Source organism: Apus apus, chromosome 6 (assembly GCF_020740795.1).
Source record: "Apus apus isolate bApuApu2 chromosome 6, bApuApu2.pri.cur, whole genome shotgun sequence".
Lineage (NCBI taxonomy): Eukaryota > Metazoa > Chordata > Aves > Apodiformes > Apodidae > Apus > Apus apus.
Window position 1 is genome coordinate 31636183 of NC_067287.1, and position 25501 is coordinate 31661683.

At 44.3% G+C, this 25501-nt stretch overlaps 1 protein-coding gene across 25 annotated transcripts in view; it reads right to left on the reverse strand.

The window, feature by feature from the left end:
* The window catches only part of NABP1 (nucleic acid binding protein 1), a 100320-nt gene that overhangs the window by 52830 nt on the left and 21989 nt on the right, over window positions 1-25501 (reverse strand). For 12 of the 25 annotated variants that reach the window (XM_051623231.1, XM_051623241.1, XM_051623246.1 and 9 more), the window contains 5 exons: window positions 23308-23496; window positions 12991-13162; window positions 12640-12777; window positions 12105-12200; window positions 2997-3159 (listed from right to left, as the gene is read on the reverse strand). The gene's annotated coding sequence lies outside the window, so the exon portion shown is untranslated. Of the gene's footprint in view, window positions 1-1585; window positions 1723-2432; window positions 2512-2644; window positions 2835-2996; window positions 3160-6883; window positions 7000-12104; window positions 12201-12639; window positions 12778-12990; window positions 13163-23307; window positions 23497-25501 lie in introns of all 25 variants that reach the window. The other 13 variants (XM_051623232.1, XM_051623227.1, XM_051623229.1 and 10 more) reach the window with 13 other exon arrangements.

Consider the following 25501-nt stretch of genomic DNA (forward strand, 5'->3'; position numbering starts at 1 on the left):
TCCATCAGCAGTGGCATCCTGGCATCGTTTGTTGGACCATCCATTTATTTACATTTATCCCAACCATATATTAAGAGTCCTTATGTTGCTGCTTGCCTTCAGACCTGACTGACCTTGTCCATAAGGTACTCAAAAGTGTCATTTTCAGAAACAAAATATTCAGTGCTTAAACTGAGTGAGAGGTAAGTATGGGGAGCTTAATTCTACTCTTGCATACATGGATGCAGCTTTGGTATGAATCCACTGAAGCCAATGGAGTGGCAGAAGATCTGCCTATGCTGTGTATCAGAAAAGATAATTGTGGACTAGACTCCCTTCTACAGCTAGACTGGGATTGCAGAATTCTTATTTAAAGGAATACAGAAGGCCTCCTTGAGCTTCCTCAAAAGGCAGTCTCTTTACTACCTTCAGAACTAAAAAAAAGCCTGATCCGAGAACCAATTGATGGATGCAAACCAACTGCAGCATGCTTTGCATTTGATTAAAACCAGGATCACCCTCTTTGCTCCGACTTGCCCCAAAACTACACGAACTAGCATTTAAGAGAACTTTCTCTGAACTCAGATTGAGTACACATCTGCAAGACATTTCTTTGGACTCAAGGTAAAGTACCCAGATACATTTCTGAGGAGTACAATACACAATATCTTAATTCTCACTCAAACAGTTCCTTTTATCTTCATGGAGGACTAATTCAAATATTAGCTTTTGGATTTGATAAGGGACACATTAAACAAACGCAGATGCCCATATCATAAAAAAGCTGGCTCTCAGCCAGCGAAGTGGAGCACTGCCTACAACTGAAGTATTACTGTATTCAGGCTTTGCTTGCAGTGTTACTTTCTTCCACAGCCTACATTTTTTTCAGTAGTGCATAAGCACCCTAATAGAGTAGTTTACAGGGAGATTTCAATCACCCCTTAGCACATGAAAAATGAGACATTTCTTATGTCAGCTCAGCTGCATGCAGTACTCCTCTCCCTCACAAAAACTCTGGTAAAAACTTCAGCTCTCAGACACCATTTTGTTACTTCATTATCATGCAGAGATGAAAGAAACAACACTTTAATTGTTTTCTATCCGTGAAATAATTAATTACTTCTCTCCCTAAAACAGAGAGGCAGCAAAAGAAAGAACATGAATACTCATTTCCTTTTCCAGTCAACAATTAAAACATGTGCCAAAGAACCTGAAAACTGGTAAAAATCAATGTAAAATCTGGTAATAGCTTGACAGTTTCAATATTGCAAAAACTCTCACCTAATACTCTCAACTAATCAGCCTTACTAAAGCTGAATAGTTCCTTGAAATTAATGATGCTTCCTGTGAACTTCGCTGCTTCTCAGCATGAATTAGACAAGTAAAAAATCTCAGTGCTTTAAAAAGATATTTTGAAGTAGATCTACAGTAACTCCCAAGGAACTGCTTCTGATTAAAAAAAAAAAAAAGAAAAAACAAAAAAAACCCCCACAACACCCTGTACACAAAACAAAAAACCTAAACAACAACAAAATAAAGTAGAAAAAAAGGAGTAGGAAAAGGTCACACTTAACAGAAAACAATGAAAGTTTCCACAGGCATTTACCATGCACCATGCTTATGTTTAAACACACTCCTACTAGATCTTCCACAGACAATAAATACTTCACTCCTTGACGATGGCTTCCTCATCTTCTCAAACCTGTGTTTTTCCGCAGTATTTCCTGAAGTCACAGGCACAGGCTGAAAATGCAAGAATTTGCCACTGAAATGTACTGCCTGAATTACAGTAACACTTTTGGAGCTTGACCTACAAGCTTCTCTTCCCAGGACCCTGCCTTCCCGTGTTCACATCCTGAAGTAAAGTGCTGAAAGGAGTTACATTGCTCCTGTTGACCATAAATGCCAACAGCCCTGTCACTCATTTACAAACTAATGTATTTTTCCATAAAACTTAAGAAAACCACCAAACTTCTACTCGTCCCTGAGGAACCATCCCACTTTCATCCCAGTCCTGCTCATAATCAACTCCCTGCACAAGGGGGCTCTGAACCATGACTGTGGCTTTCAGATACTACCACAATAAAGAGTGAATAGTGGAAACAACAGCAGGTTTCCCCCTGAGAGGACTGCATCCAGACACTTGCCTCACAGCGATAAGCAAGCTTCCAAACAACCAGAGGCGCAGACGGCATCGCTCTCAGAATAGTTCCTGTGTTCCTGACTCTCAGGAGAGGTGAAGGAGATTTCCTCCTCAAGGGTCACTGCTATGCACGCAGGCTGTCCTGCACCCTGGCTGACCCCAGCCCTCACTGGTCAGCCTGCCCTGCTCTCCAAACAATGCAAACAAGAAAACCCTACAACTGGGAACAGCACAGCTCACTTGTGCACTATTCGCCACAGGCTCAGCAGGCTCTCTAACCAGCACCCAGGTTCAACAGCCTTGGTTGTACCTGAACACTGCTCTACGTAGCAGCGCTCCTGAAACAGGCCACTGCTGATGAGGGTCACCTCCCAGGGAAAAGCAGCACTCTGTTTCAGAAAAAAATAGCACTGGTTTAGAGCCTAAGGTAGTGAGAAAGCAAGAATGAGTGCTGCCTTTTCCTCAGGCAGGCAAGTATCCATTAGAAAGCTGTTTCCAAAGGTTTAGGATAGGCTGTGATACCTGCCAGGTGAAATGAAGCCCTGAACAGCCTCAGCAGGTCTTGTTCCACAGCAGGTAAATAAGCTTCCTGCAGCCAAAGCAGCATGACACCCAGCTTTTGACTCCCATCTAGTAGAATCACCCAGGAAGCAAAACAGATTTTGCTTAAGGCTAAAGAAGGTCTGTTCCCACAGGAGATCTTGGCTTCCTGCTTTGGGAAAATGAAATAGGTCAATTATGTCTGCTACAGCCTCATAAATCCACGTCAGCTGCTGCCTCAGGGAGAGCCATTGCTCCTCTGGGTGATTTTCTTCCCCACTTAGGGAAGATGAACAGCTGCTTATGTATATCACAGTTCTGGCAAAACACTTACCCATAAGCCTTATGCCACCGGAGGAGCAGGTTTCAGTCTCTAAGATCACGGGAAAGCACGAGGCAAAGCAGAACCAGCTTGTTTTCTTTTGCACCAGCTACTTCAGGTCAGAAGACAAAATGGTAGTCAGAATGGGCTTTGGTAGCTGGCTTCCTGAACACAGCTAGAAGCAAACCAAAGAAGTCAAATTTTAAACCTGCTTATGAACATCCAAGTAATTATAATTTGCATGCATAAAAAAATGAACGTATATGCCAAAAAACCTGCATGTTCCTAGACAAAACAGATCCTGCACTGAAGATGAGGGCTGCTGCAGAATAGGGGAGACAGATGAGCTTCTTACACAGTTACATGTGGCTCCAGTGCCAGGACCATGTCATGCAGCCAGCATTGCTGCTCAGAATGAAGAGCACTGTGGCTATGGTGCTATCAGCTTTAGAGTACCCACAGCATGGCACACCTTGTAATGCATCGCACCCCAGCAGCAGGTGCAGCCTGTGAGCACGCAGCAGCAGTCTGGGTAGTGGGGTAAGTCACTGGCTGTGCTCAGGGAGCTGGATCCCACATTATCCAATGGAGCTTCTGACCCCAGGGTTTTATCTCCAAGGTCAGCCTGAGACTTAGGGAACCCAGGCTTAGCCCTCACAATACAGATATATGGGCAAAAATATCAATCATCATAAGCAGGTTTAGTAAAACCAGGTCAAAAGCTCCAGGAACCACACAGCTCTGAAGTTTTCTCCAACAACACATATAGTTCCACTGATACCAACAGCTCATACCCACTGAAAATCAAGGGGAAAAATACATCGGGGTAACAGTGCCATTTAATAACTCAGTGCTTGCAAGTATGATTTAAAATACATAGTTTTGCTTGCATACGGCAAGTTTCCAAGGAACATAAAGTTCCTTTTGGCCAGGGCAGAAGCATTATCACACAAGTTCTTAACAGTCTGTTTTTCCTTTCCATAGCTGGACGTGTCAAACAGACCACAACCAGGAGATAAGAAATGCCTACAGAATCAAAGCACAGATTAGAGAGGCAGCAACAGCAGCTGAGAGAACCATCTACCACAGCTGTGAGACAGATCAAGGGAGCTGAGAAAAGCTCAGTGCAGTTTCAAACTTTACACGATATTCAATCTATTACATAAATAAACAGGGCATTACAAGGCTGTGAAAACACTGATTTTCTTTCCTGCTTGTTAGCCATGGTCTCTGAGACATCAGTCGTGGCTAGTGCTGCCACTCACGATGCTGAAAGGCATAAACGTTGAGCAAAAATAAATCAGCCTCTTCCACAGCTTAGAGGGAAATGTTCATGTATCAGTGTTTGGAAGGATGTATACATCTGTTTTTCAACACACTGTCACAGAAATATTAAAACCTAGGTCTATTAATATGGGACTGCTCTGTGATCCAAAGAAATGCCTGACAAGTAAATCTTTCCCTCCAATACATGCATTCCCTAGAACTGAAACAAGTACAATTACAGCAGCATTTGCATATCCAGGAACAAATTTATGTCATGCAGTGTCGATGTAAGGAATGCAACAATGCACGGAGAAGGCCTGCACAATTTTCCAATGCTTTAGAGTTACAAGTCTGTTCTCATCAGAGTACTGGCCAAACACTTTGTGTAAAAGAGGCTACGCAATATGGAAGGGGTCCCTATTAGAGAGACCCAAAACAGGTCACAAGATCATAAACTTCCCTAACTCAGACCACACAGGGCTCTGATCAGGCAGCCCATGCGCACACTGGTGAGCATCTGAAGTGGCAGGATCTCCCACTGGATGCAGATCAGCATTTATGGGTACTCTGGGGGCTTCAGACAAGCAAAAATACTACATCTATGGGAAGACTAAAGCCAAGCACTTACTCTCTGTGATCACATGGGCAGATGAAAGCAGTACCAGCTAGGGGAACCTAATTCCCTTTAATAAAGTATTGCTTGTTAAACCAATTGATTCGTTTTTGCAAGCAAGGAGAATTAGCTTATTAGGCACCAGGTAGTCTGGCTTAATTCTCCTAGATTTCCAGGTGGGAACTTCAGCCAGCATTTAACTAGGAATTCCAGTCAGTTTGAACTGCATGCCAGCCAAATTCTGGCAGAGGCTTCTTATATCTGTAACAATGAGAATATCACCTGACAACAATGCCCTGGAACATCAACTAATACTGAAGAATCTTATAACGTGACAGCCATGGAGATTTCTTAGATGCTCCCCAGAAGACAGCCAACAGACCCTAGCTATTTTATCTTAGCTTTGTTATAGTTAGAGACAAGATTACACTAAATACACATAGCAGAAATCAGGCTGTGCAGTTTCTGATTTTAGTATCAAAATGAGTATGCAAATAAAATAAAACTTTAAAACCATCTTGTTCTTCTTCACCAATGCAGTCTTTTGATCTACAACAACCCTACAATCTGAAAATCACTGCTTCCAAAACCCATCTTTCTTTTTTGCTCTGAGAACAGTGACTCAGAAGTGAAAAGATCAAGTGAGTGCAACTGTGTCCCTGATGTCAAAACAGGAACAGAATCTAAGAGTAAACAAATAAAATTTACACGTCATTTGTCCTTCCCTGCCAAAGAGTGGCATCATGCACTGAGGTTCATAACGCTCCTTCCAGCACAGTTCCTTTTTGTGTGGCTTAAAACACTGCACTTTGAAGGACTGTATTTTTCCCCACTCACAATAAGCCAAATTAAATGGGTTGGAAAAAATTGCCAAACAAAACCTAAAACTTGCAGAGCCATTGTTGTAGCTTCAGACATCCACCCCATTTCTTGCTCCATCTCAATGTGGCCGAAGACACATTTATGCTGCAATGATGAAACTACCACAATGCACACATAGTACATGAGCTAAGAAAAACATCCAGGGTGTTATTAAGTGTCAGCACAAAATCTTACAGCATTTAAAGTACCCAGTTATTTTTACCTGGGGTTCTGGTGATTAACAAGCTGTGAATGTCAGATCCATCTAACTCACCCTGAAAGTACAGGAGAGGGAACTGGGGAACAGGTCCTTAGCACCACTTATTGAAACAATACAAAAGTAAGTATTACTATTATTGCTAGTTCCACAAAGCACTTCAACTGAAAAACTGCCCTCCAACAGCACAAAGGTGAGTCAAGTGCCTGAGGAGATGAAACAACTAGCATTACTATCCAGCTTAGCTTATATTATACCTTGTAAGATGAAACTATTAAGACTCAACATTCTTTGTATCCCTGACATATGCAGGTGATGTCAATTTTTAGCTCTGCCTTCTCCTCCCCTCCCCATGAAAGAGTCAGAGGGTTAATCAATTAATATAAGAATATGGTGCAAAACGCTTAACATGCCTCACTAGCTACTGTCAATGGACCACATGCCTGCACAACAAAGCATTGGGCCCAAGCAGGAGGCAGCTTCTTGGGTCTGCTTCAGGAAAAAGAACGTTGTCAGGAACTACCTTTCAGTGGCAAATATTTAACCAGATGGGAATGTTATTTATATGTGACACTTCCCGTTAGTGGAGACTAACGTTCATGCTACGAAATCTCTTACTACAGCACTTGAGTTCTGCCACGCTTTTAACAATTAGTAGCATTATTCTTTTTTTCCTTCCCCAGCCTGTACTTTCAAGTTGTCTATGCAAAAACTGCTGAACATTTATGGTCTGGTGACCCATTCAGCACAAAGCAAGGCAGCCACCACCAGATAAGTAAAGGAAGAGTCACAGGGACTGGAATTTGTCAGTGTGTTATGATTCACCACTAATGTATGCGGGATGCTGCACAGCACTGGCAAAATCCAAGGACACTCAGAGGTGGGGCTCAGTTAACAGGATTTCCCCTTCCTCTCCTGCTACAGATCTTCAAGGCTGCTTACCTGACAGGGACCATGGGCTGGGAACGCTTAGAGAAAACCCAGGTTCACCACAGGTCGGTGCAACGCCCTTGGGACCCGTCAGGCCGCCAAGGCCTCAGGACAGCAACATTTTGGACCTGCATTGTTTGGACTGAATCAGTACATGTTCCTTCCACAGATCCTGTGCTTAAAATGACAGTACGTGGAGTGCATGCACCTTTTCCTCAGGCCTCTAGTACCGAGGCCTGCTGCAGCCATTTCACAGGCACCCGCCGCTGGAACAGCCCGGCCCGGCCGCTCCTTCCTCGCCCAACCCCAGGCCGGCCGCGGCCTCTTCTCCCCGTGGAGAAGCAGCCCCGAGGGAGCCGCGGGCCGAGGGCAGCGGCGGAGGGAGAAACGCGGGCTGGGGCACGCCCGGCCCGGACAGGCAGCCATGGCCCCGGCTGGCAGCACCGGGACCACCCACCCCACTGCAACTCCATCTGACAAAAACGCCTACTGCCCCACAGTAATTACTATTTTTAAAGTAACTTTTCAATACAGGTGTGAGGAACCCCACAAAAGCCTCTGCTGCTGTAGAGAAATTAAAGCCATTCTCTCTTGCTCTCTGGTAGAAAAATTAAGCTCCTTTCTCATCTACGCAGATCCTTACTGGAAAAATTTGAGGCATGATGTGGCCTAAGGAGCTCCTGGGGAAACACTGTAGCTTTGCTAGCTGGCAAAACCCCTCCTGGAATCCCATGGGATGTGCTCACCTCACGTCCTGCCTGACAAAGGCCGCCCTGTGGGCTGAAGGGACCCCAGAGGGGGCCGGGGGCTGGAGCAGGTAACCTGGCTCCCCCTGCTCCAAGTTGTCTCTGGAGGCCTCAGCACAAGAAAGATAGGGAGCTCTTGGAGCGAGTCCAGAGCCTGCCACAAAGACGAGGGCTAGAGCACCTCTCCTACGGAGACAGGCTGAGAGTTGGGGCTGTTCAGCCTGGAGAAGAGAGGGCTCCGGGGAGACCTTAGAGTGGCCTTCCAGGACCTGAAGGGAACCTACAAGAAACATGGGGAAACACTTTTTAACAGGGCCTATTGTGCTAGGACAAGGGGTAATGTTTTTAAACTGAAAGGGGGCAGATCTAGGCTAAAGATTAGGAAGGAATTGTTTAGAGTAAGGATGGTGAGACACACTGGCACAGGTTGCCCAGAGAGGTGGTAATAAGCCCCTTCCCTGGAGACATTCAAGGCCAGGTTGGACAGGGCTCTGAGCAACCTGACCTAGTGGCAGGTGTCCCTGCCCATGGCAGGGGGGTTGGACGAGATGACCCCTGAAGTCCCCTTCAACCCAAACCATTCTATGATTCTGTAGCCTCTCTGCATCTCCACAGGCTGCAGGCTGGCAGGGGCAAAGGCCTGTTCTCACTGCACGGGGCACCAGTGGCAAAAAGGCCTAAAACCAACCAGCACCCTGGCAGCTGCTCCCCGGCGGCTTTCCATCCATGTTCCCCTCATTAAATCTCCTTTTAATACAGCCCTGCTGAGACAGCAGCTTTCAGAGGTGGGGCGTTTTCTGGCTGCATTTCAAGTCCTGGTTGAAAGCAATTAAAACCGCTAGCGCGGTGCCGAGCTCCCAAGGTCCCAGGCCTTGTTTAGTAGGTCGAGGCTGGCAGGGTAACACGAGAGCGTGTCCACTCAGCACGTTCGTGCCTGGGGTTTGTGTAAGGGCAGCGTGGTCGGAATGGGGTACACGGTTACACCTAAGAAACTAAAAGAAACAGACTCACTACACGCTGGCTAACATGAGAATGTACTCTCTTGTCTCAGCCTTGGTCATCCAAATCCCACAAGACTCGGAGGAAAAGCCATGTGGAAAGTAAAATCCCTTTTCACACTCCTTCCACCCTGGTCTGTCCATTGTTTGTCCCTGGCTTAACAGGATCAGATAGTAAGACAGGGCAAAGCTCGAATGACTATCCGTGATGGTCTGGTGCTCCACTCCTCATTAAAAAAGGATTCATGTGATACATATTTTGCCTTCAGCAAGGTTTTCTTTGCAGATACAGTAATTTAAAAAGAAGGAAGCACAACCTAGAGTGCAGTAGATGCATCTGTCCTCAGACAGCAGTATCAATAGTCCACTGCCAAATTTAATTAATTTTTTAAAAAAATTTTCCATGATGATCTGCCTTGGGTGACTTGAACACTTTCAAAAATAATTTGCACGGTGGAAAAGAGTATGCTTACTAATTCTGCAGATGACAAAAACTTTAAGGAAGTTTGAAGACAGAGTTAGAATGAACGTGATCCTGACAAATCAGAAGAAAAAAGTCTTTAAAAATGTAACCCAGTTTGTAAACTACTGAAGGAAAATGAAGTGGCCTACTCTTAGGATACACCTCTAGATGAAACATGAAAGGGCAAGGCAATGGCACAGGAATGCTTCAGGGATGTTTTTAAGGAACAATAAAATTATTATTATTTAAAGTTATGCTGCTGCAAAAAGACTTATATCATAAAATGCAGTATCTGTGAGAAATCCCCATGGAGTAACAATAACAGCAAACACAGCAGGCCTTAGACCTTGGCTGAAATACTGCATTTAGAAATCTACTGTCCAGTTGGAGAGAGCCAAGAGTGTCAAAGGGACAGAAAGTATGACCTGATGCAGTTGTCGTAATTATTTCAATTTTCCTGCACAAAGAGGATAAGATCAAAGGAAAACGGAATCATGGAATTGTCAGAGTTGGAAGTGACCTCTAGAGATCACCTAGTCCAACCCCTCTGCTAAAGCAGGATCTCCTAGAGCAAGTTACTCAGGAATGCATCCAGGTGGGTCTTGAATGTCTCCAGAGAAGGAGACTCCACAACCTCCCTGGGCAGCCTGTTCCAGTGCTCTTGTCACCCTCACTGTAAAGAAGTTTTTCCTCATTATTTCAATGGAACTTCCTCTGTTCCAGCTTGTGCCTGTTGCCTCTCATTCTGTCAGTAGGAACTACTGAAAGGAGTCTGGCTCCATCCTCCTTGCACCCACCTGTTAGATACTTGTAGGCATTAATAGGGTCTCCCCTCAGCCTTCTCTTCTCCAGGCTACAGAGTCCCAGCTCTCTCAGCCTTTCCTCATAAGAGAGATGCTCCAATTCCCCAGTCAACTTTGTTCCCCTCTGCTGGACACTGCAGTAGATCCCTGTCTCTCTTGAACTGGGGAGCCCAGAACTGGACACAGCATTCCAGGGCAGAGTAGAGGGGGAGAATGACCTCTCTCAACCTACTGGCCACATTCTTCCTTACACACCCCAAGATTCCATAGGCCCTCTTGGCAGTAGGGGGACACTGCTGGCTCAGGGATAATGTACTACCTACCAGGGCTTCCAGATCCTTCTCCTCGGAGCTGCCTTCCATCAGGTCCACCCCTACCCTATATTGGTGCATGGGGTTCTTCCTCCCCAGTTGGAGGACCCTACACTTGCCCTTGTTGAACCTCATCAGATTCTTCTCTACCCAGCTTTCCAGCCTGTCCAGGTCACACTGGATGGCAGCACAGCCCTCTGGAGTTTGGTATCATCAATGAACTTGCTGCAGATACACTCTGTCCCCTTGTCCACATCACTGATGAATACGTTGAACAAGACCAGACTGAGCACTGACCCCTGGGGGACACCACTGGTTACAGGTCTCCAGCTCAACCCTGCTCCATTATTCACAGCCCTCTGAGTTCTGTCACAAACCTAAGCAGCTGTCAGATACAAGGAGGACTTTCCAAAACTAGGAAGGAATCATCTACATATTATCTCCCTAAAGGAAGGGGAAAAGTAATAACCTAAGGTGTAACAAAGAGAGCAAGAGCAAACATCAGAAGGGGTGAGGGAATGCCTTCTCACAGTAGCCACTACGAAGTATTAGTGAGACTGCTCGGGGAGGCTGAGGAGTCTCCGTCATCAGATGCTGGTAAGGGCAGGCTGAACAAATGCCTGCCAGGAATGACATACCCATAGCTGTATGAGGTGGTGGGACTCAACCCTCTACAGCACTGAGCCTCCATTTCTGCTGACTGACAAGGGTGGGAGCCAGGATGCTGCCAAGTCAGCCTGTCCCCAAGTCATCATTAAGCATCCACTCACCTTTTGCTACCCTCAGCCTCCAGAAACCAAAATACCCAGTGAGTTTTAAGAGGTTGCTTAAAATATCTCCTTACCTCCCAGAGCTATAAACAGTCTCTGAATATGAAATGCAAAACTGGAGTTAAGTCTCTCATTGGCCACAGGGAATATGAAATTATATACTCTGACTTGAAGGGTTTATGTGAATCCAGTCAAAACTTTCTGAAGTGGATGCCTCAGATCAGGCCATTAAGTCCCTACACAGAAGCCTAAATCAGTGGCCTCATTTTCAAACACACACTGAGCACTCAGCAGCTCCTGTAGAGTCTAAGAAGAGGCAGTGATTGCTTGTCACATCTGAGAACTCGTGCCACTTTGGCTCTGCAACATGGACCTGAAAGCAATTTTCTATGCAATTTTTCAGTCCTAATCCTGGTGTTCTGTGAACACTTTCCCTAGGTTGCTGTGTTTTGTTTTTTTCCTAGGCCATTATTTTCTTTGTAATGTAAAAATAAATATTTCACATTAAAACAAGTCCAAAGCTCCAACTTTGGAAATCTTCAATAGGTGCAGAACTTCAGGCCAAGAACTGCAGAACACTGAAGATTTTACCATATCAAACACAGCTTGCACTCCCACGTCCCCTCCTGCATTCCTAATTACGTTCTGACTCACATAATCACACTTTGGTCCCAGTCCTGCTTTGGAAATTTCATGGCTGCAGGCAGGGACATATCTTCCAACGCACAGCACCCATCTTCAGTTAAGCCATATGTAATCAGTATTGCCACTGCTGAGAAACTGGTTCTTCACCATTAGAATGCACCAGCTACCACACCTGGACTTATGGCAGCAAAAGCCATACGGTGCAGAATCCTCCCCACTCTATCAGAGATGCAAAAAAAAAGGAATACAGTTCTAGCATTAAATGGAGAGCCTTTGTTACTGTTACTTCTCAAAAAAGTTGTAATACTGGGGTTTTGGGAGCTTAGCAATAGAACAAGTATGCTGTATCTGTAGGAGGGACATGAAGGTGTGGTTACCTACAATCATAGTAGAAAGGAAAAATCAATTTTAACCCCAGACTCCAAGTATTTTACACAAAATGCATAAAAATGCATCAAACACATGATTTTGGATAAGCTTTGAACAGAAATTCCCACCTTTTCCCAGATTTCATCCTCAACACACCGTAAGAACACGTCTCAGGGATTTTGCCAGAAGGATGTACAGCCAATAGCAGATGCTTGCAGCAGAAACTAAAGAAATAGGAGAGAAGGATCCACTAAAAATCTTACCCTTTTACTGTAGAGCATATGACATAAATGATGAGATTACTCTCCCCTATCTTCATGTATCTGCAAGACAGACTCCTGCATGGGACACAGTTGGCTGGCACCATAGCCAGAGAAACGAGCATGTGGAACCAGATGAAACCAGTTTACCCAGGGCAGCAGCCTCTGCACAGCAGGGAAAGGAGTTACTCCTACTTGCTTTAATGACTGCTTTTCCTTACATTAGCAGTTGGCTTTCTTTAGTCTACTGCATTTATCTTAAGTGGTTGCCTGTATTTATGTTAAAATGTTGCAATTCATACATCTCAAGTTTTGCTCTCCATGACCCTTCCCTTTTTCCTCTCCACAAGCCTTAACAAACAGTTAGGGAACTGCACACGTACCAGAGAATAAGAACCCTTACCTGATCTAAGCTGCTTGGATTTCAGCCATTTTAAATGAAATACCAGTTAACCACAAATCCATTTACAGTGTTTTAAAGAAGTATTTCTTAAGAAAGCTTTACTTTATCTGTGTTCATGCTGCCCTCTCATCTCCCCACCTAGAAACCAAAATACACCAGTGAGATCCTTGAACCATGCTGAAACTGGAAACACAGCCAACGAGCACCTGCTGAGCTCACTGCGGTTACATGTGAAGATCACCAGCATTTCAGTTCTTATTATTAAAGTTATTTTATCTTAATGACTATTAAAACATGAGATTTTTCCTATCCTCAGATTAAAAATCCTACCAACCAATTAAAAAAACAAACCTTCCACCTCCAGTGAGTAAGACACCCTGACATGCAGCAGCTATGCATTTGGAAGCTCTTCCTCACTCCTCTCACATGTGACACCTCCAGTTTCGCAGGAGAAAGTTGATCTAACATTGCCCTGCAGTCCCAGCTGCTCAGTCAGAGTGATGAGGAGACATTGTCCTCATGCCTGTGTGAGACAGATGGAGAAAGCCACATGTCAGTATCATGAGGGCCATGCAAGATGCCATGTTTCCATGCAACTTCTGAAGCTGTCCTGTGCACTGCTGACACAACTTGCCTCTGCAGCATCCAAGAAGGCAACAACATGCAGAGGCAGTGAGCAATTCCCCAGCCTCATCCCTCTCAGTCTATTTTATTACCTTCTGAAAACAAATTTGCAACTGAAAACAAACCAACACCTGGACCGATGTCAACAGCAGGCATCTGAAGCAGCCACAGATCTGAAGAGCTGAGGCAACAGTTCTGCAGAAGTTTAACCATATTAACATTACTTTGGGGTAGAATTACACATATTTCAACAAGTGAGTTTGAATACTTCATCTCTTACCAAGGAAGTTTTTGTTATTCTGAATTCTTTTGTCTGAAGTTATAATTATTTGGGTTCGGAGAAAGAAGTGGCTGTGGGTTTCTCTTCAGAAGAATTCAGTTGTATTTCAAGGTGAGGAAATACATCTTAAACCAGTTCTATCTATTATTAGCTACTCCAGTTAGTGATGTTCAGAACAACACTGCCAGTACTAATCACGAGTTTGCAACTCTGTGTTAAATGATAAGGCATTTGTGTTTACCCTGAAAAGCAAGTACCAAATACTGAGGGAGTCTATGAAGGTTGCCTCTGGGCAACCGCATCCCTGGAGGACACTGATGTCAGGAACCGACCTCTGGAATGTCCGCTGTCGGCCACAGGAGGGCAAAGCGAGCCCGGCCAAACTACAGAAACCGAAGCACAGCCGCCAAACCAAGGCAGGACCACAGGTGGCAATGGGGAGAAGGTGTCAGACCGACTAAAGGAATTGCAGAATATTTATAGACATGCCTCAGACCAAATGATTTTTTTTCCCACTACGTATGAGAAGCTCCTTCCTGAGGAGCGGCAGAGCGCAGGGAGGGGAGCAGCCCGGGGGGGCTGTGGCCACCGGCACAGGGTCCCCAGGGGCCATCCCTGCTCTGCACACACTGAGTCCCAACCAGCAGAGCCCTGCCCACCAGAAAATCCGGCCCCAAAACCTCAACAGTGGTCGAAAGGTTTGGCAATCAGAGCGCCAAGCACTGATTTCAGAGTAAACTTCCTTGGCCACGGCAGACACTGCAGCTATTCATAATTCCCCCTCAATCAAAAATGATTTTGTGATTTGAAAGAACACCCGTTCTTCATAAAGGCTGGCATCTCCCCAGCAATCAGTGAGCTCCCTGGCAGCTGGCCAGGCACATCCACTGCTAGCAGCAGTAATTCCTCCTCATTATGATGTTTATATGTGCATAAATCTGAGCCAGGTGAATTCGCAACATGCAGCAGAATGACAAGCGCATCACATGCAGAGAAGGGTCAAGAAGGTGACTCTGGAGATTTTTCATCACTGAGTGACAGCATGATCCAAATACACTTGTTTCCCAAGGTTTTTGAGTTCCCAAACTCATTGCCAAGTTTCTGCTAGGCCTTAGATTTTTACTTTGTCCACAGATTTGCCTTCGTTTTCATCAAACAGATGACAATCTCTCTATGAATTTATGTAACTCAACTGAAATGTTTTTGAACTTAAACACTCAAGACATTTTTTTAAAAAGCAAAGCTTGTTTTTTCCTGAGAAAGATAAGGCACATCTTAGCTTTGCTGCTGCAGGGCCCATCAGAAATAAAGGGTGTTTATTTTATGCATTTTTCCTCCCAGTTTAGAGCTGTTATATACAGGTTTGGTTTATGGATGCATTCTTTTTTCTATCAAAAAATCAAATCGGGGGGGGATTCAACAGAGAACAAAGGATGCCCAAGATGTTCATTTGTGCATTGTATGTTCACATCATCCAGAGGAAAAATTACTTCAACACATGTGTGTTGGAAACATGACCAGAAAAAGACAAAAGGTTGCCTCCACCTTCACTGGTAGTGAGGGATCTTTAACCAAGGTGCACTCTCCTCAGAGTGCGTATGTCAACAGCAATGTTCAAAACAGCCTGGCTAAAAATCCACATCTTCCACTCTTATTAAAAACAGCATTTTAAATGTAAAGGGTGTACAAATAAAACAGACTTTCCAAAATAATCCTTTGCACCCTGAGACATCCCAAAGAAGAAAAACCAAGGGAAAACAGTCCTTCAGGTGCCACCTTAAAAATAAGTCAGCTGTGAATAGCAGCCAACAGCACACCAAAATTATCACCCTGGCTTTCTCCAAAGAAATTATGACCTCTAAAGCCAAAAAAGCTTTAAAATGGTAGGTTGTGTATCTTTGTCTTTTGGTTTTCTATTCAGTTGCATCTATTGACTGCCCTCCTGCTTTTGGGCCAATTTTATTTCATTAAAGCAGTCAGATCACAGGACTGGAAGTTTGGGCCCTAAGGAAAATACTGACTATCATGAGACTGCCTAGTAAAAGAACAGGAGTGAACTGTGAAGTGCTGAGGTCTTTAAACATAAAGGCTGTGTTTCATACCTGTGCCATTCGCCTGTTTCTGCAGGAAGCATGTGCCTGGTTTCTTCCCTTCAGTGGCAGGTGCCTGAGCTTTCCATCTCAGAACTGAATTTGCAATTTCCAAGTGTATTTCAAAAGGAATTTGAAAGATCCTCTGCTTGTCTGCAGGTATTTCAGTCCCATCACTCAGGCAGGAACTGAACAGCTGCTACATTAAAGGGAAAGCCCACGCACCAGCAGCAGAAAGGAGGAAGATGTTACAAGCAGACCTGAGCAAAAGGCAGCTTATGATTAAGTCATGAGCATGTAATTAGGGGTATAAGAGCACTGGAATACCCTAGCAGATACTCTGAGGCCTCCACCTTGGGAAGGCAAGAGGGTCTGCTGTAAGCATCTGCAGATCTGTGTCAGCCCTTCTTTGTCACCGATCTCTGCTAACTTCCAGGGCTCCTACAAGGAGACAGGCTGAAGTAGGACCCTGTGAAGGAAACTGGTGCCAGCATGCTTGTGTCAAATTAACTCTGAATAACAGTTAAGTAATAGGAAAGACTGAATTTTACAGGTATTGAGCCTGTGGTAGCCTGTCCTGATGCATTCAAGTCTGCTACTAAAGTGCCCCAGTTTCACATTCCCAGGTGAGGATTTTTAGCTCAGAGTTGCACTGGGGCTGCAGACAGGCAGGAGAAACAGGATGTACCAGAGCACTCTAGGTGAGAATAGAAAGAAGGGATAAGGCAGCAACTGAAGAATCAGGGAAGTGCTACTGGACTTTGGGATCCAAGAACAAGCACACATGCAGAACAAAACAGCATTATTTCAAAAAGAAGGGAGAGACAGGAACAGTCGAGCCAGAGATAACAGGAGTTGGCAAAGGAAGGAGCTCAGGGCAGATAGAGGCAGGGAGACACTGCTATTGAAAAGTTTAAATGACAAAGTTACTGGGGGTTAAAAGATACAGGAAAAGAAGGGGAATTCAAGGGGTGTCTCTATATAAGGCTATTCTGAGGAAGGTGAGGGTTTGTTTATTGAATTTGGAGGGGGTATAAGAAATATTTTTTAAATTCCTTGAGCTGCTCTGAGGTCTTTTGAGTTAACTCTGGTTGAATTAATTCACTATTTGCATATAATTAGTCTTTGCTGCTAGGCAGTCATGTTTGCCATTTTGAGTCTAATTAATCATTAAGGCACCTAGAGTCTTTCTACCAATGTCCGAGAAATTCCATATATATAAAGTCAGGTTGGCTTTGGTTTGTGTCTGTTGAAAACAGGCTTATTAGCCAGGCACACAGCTGACACCACTCCAAGCTTGAAATGCTTGTAAGCATTTCAAGTGTGCACTTCTAAGTCAAACGCTATACTCAGAATATCATTCACTGCAACAAGAGATCTATTTGGTGCAGAAGTACATGTTAAAAAGACAAATACAGGCAACAGGTGTAAGGAAGTAAAAATACTTCCCTGTCTATATGTGCTTAATTAGGGAGCCTAAGTTAGGTGCTTTCTCAGCCAGTGAGATGGGCCTCTCCAGAGGATTCAGAATCAGCAGGATCAGCCGTATGAACCTTCAGGACAGTGAAGAGATCCTAGGGAATGGCACAACTGGCAGGGCAGACAAGCTGGGGCAACAGGTTCAGTTCGGCCCATTTTTACAGGGAGCAAAACATAGTATCTGCTAAAACCAGGTGTTCCTCAGGGGCAAGGACACAGAGAGGATAGCCAATAGGAATTACAAGGGTAACATTTGTAACAGAAAGGCCTGTTAATATCAAAACTCACAATAAAAACCTTCTTTCTGAGTCACTCACCTGGGGGAAATGAGGCATATTTCTGTCTAACACTGCATTTACTAGAGCTGCACTTTGCATTTTTGCTATTACCATTAAAGTAATGGTTTTGATTGACAGGAGCTCATTTTTAATTAGCCAGATCAACCAAGGCACAACATCAGCGTTTCTGAAAAAGCAGCCTACTTCTGCAAGAAAAGCTTATTTCCATTTGAAGATTAAAGGTTCCAGACAGCAGCAATATGTTTCTATCTGCCATTTCAAAAGGAAGACTTGAAAACATCAGGCTGTGCCACATGAGAGATTAAAAGATACAGGGGGATAACTCACAACCAATCCTGCTTCTTCTAGGTCTTTCTTCCTTAATCCTGTCCAGCAACAGCCTTTAGCAACAACAGTGTAACTGCATTAATCAAGGATTATTAGCAAGAGATGTTAATGCAGCATTTTTACCCATCCATCTCAGATGCACTCCGTGTTTCACTGGAGAGTACCACCATCCCCAAATCCATTGACAAGAGAAGCAGACGCCACTAAGTGAGGGGACCTGGCAGAGCAGGTCAGGCTGGAGCAGGACCTGTTTACCCACCAGGGAAGCTAGGGACAACAGCAAGGTCTGCTCCTCGGCTGCAGTGACCAGAGATCCCCACAGGTTTTCCCTGCAGCTCGACTTCAGCAGCAGCAGGAGAAAACTGTGGCCCCGTTCACAGCCGTGCTGTGCAAGGAGAGGCAGCTGGAAAAGGGAGGCAGAATGAGTGACTGAGACACCAGACCAGGATCTGCCGTAGCTTTGCTCTTCCATCCTATCTGTCAAAGGCCTTGATTAATTCACAAACGTAGCAAAGCAGAAATGTAGTAGAAAAGCTGTCTAAAGCCTGTTATCTCCACTGCTCCTATCTCCAGGAACATTCTTCCTGTTGGAGACACTTTTAACCAAGCAACGTTTTCCTGAAGCGCGCTGCTTTTCCAGCAAAGCTTTCAGCTTGCAGATGTCCTGCTTTCAATGAAAGCTGCTGGGGACAGCGTGCAGGGAGGCTGGGTGGGGTGCAGGCAGACACACAGCCACACACCATGGGTCACAGCAACAGGGATGAGACCTGAACCTCCCTCACTGGCATCTAATGCCCTTGCACGTCAGGACAAGCAGAAGTAAAACATGCACTGAGAACACACCCGCTATTTTTACACCCAAGCCAGGTGTTTTCATTTTCATGAAAACGATCCAAAATAACGTTGGTTGGGTTTTTTTTGTTTCAGTATGAAACAGACACATTTAAAAACCTTGAAAGCTGCAGCAAAGAGACATCATCATTCCCTGGACAGCTGTGAGCAGGATGACTGCCAGCTGCAGGGCATGGAAACAAACCCTCTCAGAAAATCCTCCTGCAGCCAGACTGCACTGCTTATGTTTCTCTCTCCTCAACTTCATAGTCTCCTTGCATTAAACACTGCAGGGCCTGAGCATTAATTCCTTCTGTTGTTGGGTGGGCCTGCAAACAGCTATCCATAGGGATCTATTTGGAAGAAAAAGCTCAACCAAATATTTCCATATAATAAATTTAGACTCCACAACCCCACAGTCAACCACTGGAAACACTAGAACAGTTCTCCCTGGTAGTGGAAACCCTGGTGGTCTCAGGCCTCTGCAAACCACTAACTCTGCCCGTCTGACTCACACCAGATTTCCAAAACCTGAAACACAACCATTTGCAAACCTTACAGGACACATATACAGCCTGAGCAGCAAACTATGCAATTGCACATTACTCAGTGTGTAACTGAGTAACTGTGCATGGGCTTGTTAAACACCCAGCTTCGGTTTAGATCTTTTTTCTTGATTTTTTGTTTTGTGGCTTTTTTAGCAGACATAGCTGCTTCAGCTGTCACTGGGGGCTTTGTCACTTCTGCTCAACATCAGCAAGGTTTTCACTTTCTGTCTTATCCACTTAGTGCTATGCAGAACGTGGAGACGAACAGTCTAGTTGCTTTGCTGTCCTCCCTGCTGCAGCCTTCTTCCTCCAGGAGCTCACTCCAGGTCAGCAAGGCAAGGCTGGGGGAACCCCCAGCCGCAGATCCAGGGCTCCCACCCACCTAGTCATCACCCTTGGGAGTTCACTGCTGTCTGCCCTGGCCCACTGCTGCAGGACCTGTCTAAATGCCATCCCCCAGGCACATCCCCAAGCAACTATGGAAGCAATGCACATGACATGACCTTACCTCTGCTGTTCGGTGCTGCCCAGACTATTGATAGGGCTTATATTTAAGATTCAGCTTTACTTACAGCTGGCACAGTGCTTAGCTTTTCCTTCTCCCATGCTGCTATCAGCCTCACACACATACTGCAATCTTTGAAAAAAATGCTCCAGCTTTCCAGAAACTGCAGCAAACTTGCACCACCTAACGACACGACAGAGCCCTTGGTTCAAGGCCAGACCCAACACAGCAGCTCAGCAATGCTCCTTAGGGCAGAAACTCATCATTCGACTCCCAGCATCTCACATTATAATACGCTTTTTAAAGCAGCACTTGACCTTACCAGCTGTTTGGCAGGCACCAGAGTGCACCTGACCTGACTGTACCTTCTGCCTTCCCGCATGTCCTCCCATCCCAGCACAGGGGGTGAGCCTGGAGGCCCAGGGTGGCTGAGGCATGTTCTGCCCCTCTGCGAGCGACTGCAGGAGGTCCTGTGCCTCCTCACCTCTGGCTCAAGCATTTCTGGATTCCTTGTCACAAAGAGCCCTGGCTACAGAGAACTCTCTTCACTTGAAATTAATTTTCTTTTTCCTTCCCATGTATTTCAGGAACTCAAAGACAACTTCTTCTCCAACCTAATTTATTCTTACTGCATAGGAAACTCTGATACCCAGCTTGCCCCTTCCCCACTGGCCCTAGAACAGGACACCCATCCCACACAGAGGTCACAGACCTCCACTGAGCCTTTTCTGTATCCTTCATAGCAGGCACTCACCCATCAGTGTCATCAGAAATACTGCATTATGTAAAACTTTTCCCCAGCATCATCTGACCCCTGAGAGCAACACAGAGCTACGGATACCCCGGGAGGCTGTCCCAGGTGGTGATATCTGGGGTGACTTCTTTGAACACCAGTTGCATCTATGAGCACTGCACACAATGGGGAGTCACCACACCGTCTGCCAGCCACCAAAGGATGCTGTTTCTTCCTCACTTTTGACCACCCCTCACTGCCCTCAGGCCATGGTCTCTGCAGAGGAGGCATCTCAGTGACCCTGAGGACATGGTGGACTCTCAAAGTACAGAGCTGGAGGGTTTTGTTGGTGGACACCAGCATTGCCCCACACACAGGCACTGGGATGCTTTTCTTTTGCTTTTCCATGGAGGTGGACAGGAGATGTCAAATGCTTTCAGAGCTCAAAAGGAACACAAAGCTGCTGGCCAGGTTCTCCCCAGACGATTTAGCCGCTGTTCAGCAGACCCCACGTTTTGACCACAGAAATATTGTATTAATTCCCCTGTAATGCACTGAGCTTCCTGCTGTGGGTATTGTGGATTTACTTCATATTATAACAATTTTAACTTGCAGGCTTCAGCATTACCAGCACACATTACACTCCTACTCTTTCAAAGCCTTGTACTTGCTGGGGAAAGCTGCTTTATTCCCACTTTCCCCATTCTGCCTGGCCCATGCTCCACTTTCTACCTGCTCTGAATTTTTTCTAAGAATCAGATCAAGGCAATGGTGTCTAGCATTTTCAGTTTAGGTCCAGGTGTCTGATCCTCAGGGATTCGTTTCACTTTCTTCATAAAAGTAACACAGGGGAAGGTGCTACCATATGAACACCCAGGATTTGTACAACACCTATCTATCCCTCATAATGAACCTTTTTCTCAGCAACATAAGTTATGTCACATCCCTGTTAAGTCTTAAGTGAGATCAGTTTCACTGAAGATAAAGAAACAGAGGCAATACTCACAGTTGAGAATTTGCCCAACAACTACAAAAGCCAGCAGAGCAGAAAGACAAGCTTCTGTTTTTTCCTTTTGGTGGTGACCACCATGCTCCACCTTCTGCAGTAAAAGTGTTTTCCTTCAGCCTTCACTAGGACTCATCCTTTTCTGCTGCCCCTGCAGCATGGGTCTGCTCTGATCTCTTGCCTACAAACCTCACATATTTTCTTCAACCCCCAAGTCTTTTCTAACCACATTAATAATTTACTGAAACACACGTAGCTGACAGAGGCTATATGTAACCATGGACACACCACTGCCACCAGCTCAGCCCATGGGCTTGCAGCAGGTAGAACCCAGCTTGAAACCCCTGGCTCAGAAGGAGAAAGCTCTGGCCACAGGTACCACATCTGAAGCCAGCCCAGAAGTGATGGGGAAGGGGAAAGGCTGGACAACTCTTCCATCTGAGCCTTGTACCAGTCTCCACATCTCTGTGTGCCAGAAGACATGCACAGCAAACCTCAAAAACAAGCAGAGAGGGGCCCTGGGGTGGGTTCAGAGATAGGACATGATGGTGCTGTTTCAGAATTGCTACAGAGGCTTCAGCTGAGTTGCCTCAAGCTCATGAAGTCTACCTTTAGGGTATTTTGATGCTCAGCAATTAGGTGAATCTTCCTTCCCTAATTGAAATAAAATGCAAATCCTTCCAGGGCAATCAGCAGCTGGGAAAAAAAAAACTTTGATTTGGGAAAATCTGGGAGCTTGGGATTTCAAAGTTCAACTTCAAATGTTATTAAGATGTAAATCTACTTCAAACCTGTATCAATTAGGAGGCAGTTTGCTGGAGAAAGCCAAAAGTACAATTAAATTCTACTCAGTGCAATGTCCAGTTGCCCCTAATGGCTTTTAATAGAACGGAGACTATTTCAGTGTTTATGTTATATTGATGCACCATATGCAACTAGGATACAAGGGATTCAAAATTTGAAAACTACTTCTTCTGGCAGTTTCCAAAGACAGAAGGAGATGCCCACTTTCACAACAGAACTTGTTTAAATAAATGACTTAATAAAAATCTCTTCCAACCTTACTGGCTGGATGTACTCTGATAGGAATCTAGCAAATCTTTGAGTGCCCAAGCAGCTTACTTGGATATTATATGCTTACACCCAAGGTACATTACTCAGCACTTGGAAGAGAAATTTGTGGCATCCAGAGGCCAATTTCTTTCTTTTTGCAAAGGATTCAGCTTCATACAGGCTTTGATGCTTAGTTTTACACAGCACAGCAACTGCCAGATGACAGCAACCTCCAAGCACAGATAAGAATCCCATGCCAAAAAAATACAGCAATTATTTCTTCAGCAATTTTTAACAAACATGTTCAGCTTTTCAACATATCTACTTACACTACCCAGTCCATTATACTACATGAGCTCTACAACTCAAAAGTTCTGTCAGATTTGAAGTATTTTAATCCATTTTCTTCCAACTCTCTTTTTGATATTTGGAAAAAAATATACTAATGTCTTTCTTCATATATTATATATCAGAAGCTAACTGCAGAATAACCTACTGCAACCTAGAAAACAGTATTATTATTGTTGACTGTTTCTCAAATGTTCCTTGCCCAGGACACTCCCTTGACTGTGATAAAGAAAGCACCAAAGAACTGCAGTGATGCAGGAGGTGCTTGATGACTCACGTGAGGGACAGATTCTCATCTTTATTATATTATTATCTCTTTCAAAAAAATTATGTATGAGACAAGTCTTTTGATATTCAATAACCTGTTTACGGGAAATGACTTTACACAAAACATCAAATGAGTTGACAGCAAATTGAATTTAAAATATGACTTTTTAAAATGCTCATGAAATTCATATTGCTTTAAATATAAATTAGCAGCAGTGCCAGAAGGGATGAATGTATTTCACTGTTTGACTGCAGATAATTTTAATATACAGTTTTACCTGTGTTCCCTGTCTTCATTGTACTGTCCTACAAAGGGGTGAAGAAGCCTTCTGAGCTGCTCTGCTGCCTGGTCACACACATTTCCTGGGAATGTCAGGAGGCGAAGGGGTGAAGAGAGAAGCCTTTGGACAGGTACACTACTGCACCAGTGCCAGAGCAAACCTGGCTATGCTGGATCTGCAGGATCCCTAGAGAAAACCAACAACTGCATGAGATGAAGGTTATGAATTTCTTTTCTCAGCCAGCTTTTCACCCTGGTACCAAGAACATTAACTACACTACTGAATACGTAAGCATCCAAATTAAAAGTGAAACTGCATCCTTATATCCTCTGATCAATGTTCACCCTACAATATTTTCCCTCACTTCAAGCAGTATTGTGCATCCTGATCAAATTCCAAATCTAGTAATTACATCCTTCTGACATAAATCCTTCCCACAGCTTTGAAGAGAGCCAATATTAGTTACTTTCTGCCTGTAAGTACCCTGTGCTTTTAAAGAGTCAGGGTAGCAGGCAGCAAAAGTGAAGCTGAAGTGATACATGCAAATTATTTTGAAACACCTCTATGCTCCTAAGAGGAAATATGCTCAAATTCAGGATCTTGTCATCAGCACTAAATTAATAAAATAAATATATTCAAATAATAATAATACACATTTGATGGTGCATGCTACTCTGATAGTAATAATCAGAGTAAATAATCACACTCCCACAGAAGCACAGGCTTGGGTAAAATTATACCCAGAATTTCACCTAATGTTTGAATTCAAGGTCACAGATGAAAGATGACTTTTCCTTTGCTTCCTTACATCATATGCACACAACCAAATACCTCTGGACTTGCTGTTTTTGCAGTGGAAGCAAGCTGCACAGCAGTCAACATGACCAACCAAGCAGCAATCCAGCTGGTCTCCACAGCCAGAACCCACCTACTTGAGACTGAGTCCCAGCACCCACGGGCTGTCTACACACCAGCTCTTGTTTCACCCTAACTACAAAATATTCAAAGACACAGTAAAGTGCCACAGATGTGCAAAGTTTAAGAGGGCTTCAACAGAGAGTGACAAGTAAAATAAACTTCTCTGCATAAGATCAGATCTATGTATTTTTCCACCCTCTATCAAATTACAGCATCCTCAAACTATGTTAAGAGAAGCTCTAAGATGTGAGTTGCTGTATTTCATCAGCTATCAGAGATGACTCAGGATTACAAGTACTGAAATAAAATGAACATCCTGTTCCCGTGTCTTTAACTAAATTCCCTCCCTCAAATAGCATCAACAAGTGACCCAGCACAATCTCATAACAAACAGTACTTTTGCCACAGCAATGTATTTGGCAAACATCAACTCTCACAAATAAATCAGTCACTTTTTACTGTAGCTGCTAATCAAAAGATCTTCATTTTATCTGGGAGAGGAAAGGAAAAGGAAATAATGTCTAATAACCAGATGCCAAGTAAACAATGTTATTTCCATAGTAAGTGGGAAAACTACTTGTCTGCATTTGGTCTTGCAACCAACAAATAATGTTTAGGACTATATTTGGCTTCAAGTTGTGACACCAGTGTTACAGTGACTGCATTGCTCTTTGATCTCACTGAGACCAGAAAAAGGGACACCCTTTTCCTCTTTCAGTTTTTGGTTAAAATGCCCCGGTAACTAATGCCACTGAGGTGAGGAAGGAATTGTTTCTGGCACAGCAGCACCAGCCTATTGTAGGTCAGAATCACCTCTGCAATGCAATATCACTTGGGGATTGCTTGCATGCTGTACCTGTACACTGGTCTAGGGCTTTTTTTAAATGCACTAGACAGATACAGTGCATCTCTCCCAGATGACCAAGCAGTGACTTCATTGCCACATGACTGCTACCAAAGCATTAATATCTCTACACTGTTGTCTGCACTGCAAGTTTCTCACATTTGGGAATCCCAGTAAAATACTCAAAGCTTCTTCTCAAATAGCACTCTGCTGCTTAGCAGTCAACCAAGCACACATTGTGTTTGGCATTAGATTTGAAAAAAAAACAACACCAAAAAAACCCAAACAAAATAAAACAGAATCTATGTCACTACAATATCCAGTTCCTGGCAAATTATTCTGGATGAAAGGACATGCCATTTGGAGAATCTATTAATTTCCATCAAACAAAAATCTCATTAAAAATAAGCTCCTTCTCACCTGTAGCTA